This window comes from Anneissia japonica, unplaced genomic scaffold (assembly GCF_011630105.1).
Source record: "Anneissia japonica isolate Jap-2015-1 unplaced genomic scaffold, ASM1163010v1 scaffold288024_len131450_cov157, whole genome shotgun sequence".
NCBI lineage: Eukaryota > Metazoa > Echinodermata > Crinoidea > Comatulida > Comatulidae > Anneissia > Anneissia japonica.
The window spans coordinates 63089-65272 of NW_022732698.1; the positions used below are offsets into that span (position 1 = coordinate 63089).

At 35.8% G+C, this 2184-nt stretch overlaps 1 long non-coding RNA gene across 1 annotated transcript; it reads right to left on the minus strand.

The window, feature by feature from the left end:
• Window positions 1–6: 6 nt before the first annotated feature.
• On the minus strand, window positions 7–1923 carry LOC117115754. The gene is made up of 3 exons (XR_004446604.1): window positions 1685–1923; window positions 1171–1400; window positions 7–1016 (listed from the first exon to the last, which is right to left on the minus strand). It is a non-coding gene; the product is annotated as an uncharacterized LOC117115754 (long non-coding RNA).
• Window positions 1924–2184: the final 261 nt, after the last annotated feature.

The following is a 2184-nucleotide window of genomic DNA, read 5'->3' on the forward strand; positions in this document are numbered from 1 at the left end:
CGCGCCTTTTACCACGCCATCAAACCGGAAGCAACCTGTAACATAAGTGTTGATTAAAGTGTAGTATTAGTTGAGTTAAACGTTCGTCTGTTGTTCATTCATATGTTGTCCGACCAAGAACATCACAGCCTCGCACTGGAAATACATACTTAAATGTGACATTGTGCTTTGATGCCAGTATGTGTAATGCTGATAATACATTAAAGTTCTTGTTTTGACCAACACAGGAGTCGCTGAAAATGCGAATTGTCTTTATATTGTTTGGTGCTTGCAGACAACGACCTAAAAAATGCGAGATTGCACTTGCAACTGAATTAGCACCTCTACCTTGCTGGTGTTCTCCCCACGTATAAAAATAGACGTCATCCCTCTTCTGTTCACCAGGAAGGTGAATGACGACGCCTAAAAGGTATAGACAAAGCTGACAGGCATAATACGCTTCGCCAATGGGCGATTTTGGCAACGCTTGATTTTGCATCAGGCCAGATAGTGAGAACAGAGTCATCATGTTCTTCCTTAAGCAAACTGTAAAACTTTCTTGCTCGCATCTTATGAACAAGTAGCTCTGTGACAAGATCTTTCTTTTGTTCTTCATCGTTGGTTACTTTTATTGATGCCTTCAATTTGGTGGGATTCCCAAATCCTAGGTTAAAACAACCCACAAAGATATTGTAATAGTATGTGTATTTTACATCAATTTGCCCTTCATAGTTCTGTAAAAATAGTTTATACATTTTCATAACACTTAGATGGCTCGGTAGGTACTTTTTATGAGGTGTCTTGCCTCTGCCATAATGGGAGGAAACACAGCGGAACTTGCTGATGTGTTCTTTAATCTCTTCTTTGAGATCAGCGTATCCAGGTTTTACTCGCGCTCCACCTCTTTTTTCAGAGCGTGGATTATTTGTGGTCCACTTGTGTGCTGCAATCCTCTTCATTCTATCGGGGCTGACACAGAGAATCGCCAAAAATGTCTTATTACATACTTCATGATAATATCCGTCTTCACTGGTAATCTATTCAAAGGATATAAAGTAAGAAAATATAATTAATGTTAAAAAAAAAAAAAAAAAAAAACCAACAAGAACAAAATAGACTTTTCATACATTGTTATATTTTTGTTTCAACATTGTAAGTTTGAATGAGTATACATTGTTCAATCATACGTACCTGATAATGAATAGAGTATTAAATGTTCCTCTTTCGCTGGTTTTCGGCAACCCTTGTGCGCTTTACAGGTCTCAGAATAATTAGAGATGAAAGAAATTGGTCATGACGTTGCTTATCAGAATCAACATAAAAATCATCAAAAACAGCCCTGATGTCTGCTGGTTCAAAATCCTGCTTTCTGCAATAGCTACGAGGACCGTCATGGTTGCAGTTTGTATTTGGATTTTTACCTAAAAATTATAAATAAATTTTTAAAAAGTAAAAAATAAGAGTAGAGTAAGAATTAATTCAACAGTAATTACTGCATTTTCAATACTTCTTATTAAACTAAATATTTGAGGCAGAGCATTGATTGCCTATACAGGCAAAACCAATTCCCTTAGGCCTTAAAATTACAGGGCCTTTGTAGAGAAATCAGCATTGTATATTTAGACCTAGCTAGGCCTAGCTGTCTTCAATAAACACCCACTTAAAGGGGGTATACTAGGCTTAATAACATAAATTACTAGGTTACCTTCACCAGAATATCGCTTTAGTTTAGTCTTGTTTCTCTTCCATTCTGATGCATTCTTCTTTCTTTTTTTTGTGTGCTCCAGGTTTACAACAACATGTTCATCCTCACTACTCATATTAATTATTTGAGTTACTTGATTAAGGATTAAAAGCAATTACAAAATGAACAGAACAGCGCACAAAATACTAAAAAAGATTAAAGGTCTAACAGCATGTGCACTGTGCAGTCAATCAGCTGTTCAGTCATGTGGTACAAAATCTTGTATTTCATTGGTTAATATTTTTTAGAGGGCGCTATTTATGGACGTAAGGTATTTTGAAACAAATGCTTTATTGATGTAAGGAGTTTTGTATCAAAAGTAGTTTTTGTTAGTGTAATTTGAGCTGGATGGAAGGTGTTTTATAACTAACCAATAGTCTAGCATGGTGTGTATTGTCAAGTAGATATAATTACCACTGTTAACTCAAATTTGAAGAAAAGAAAGTGGATGTAAGGGGTTT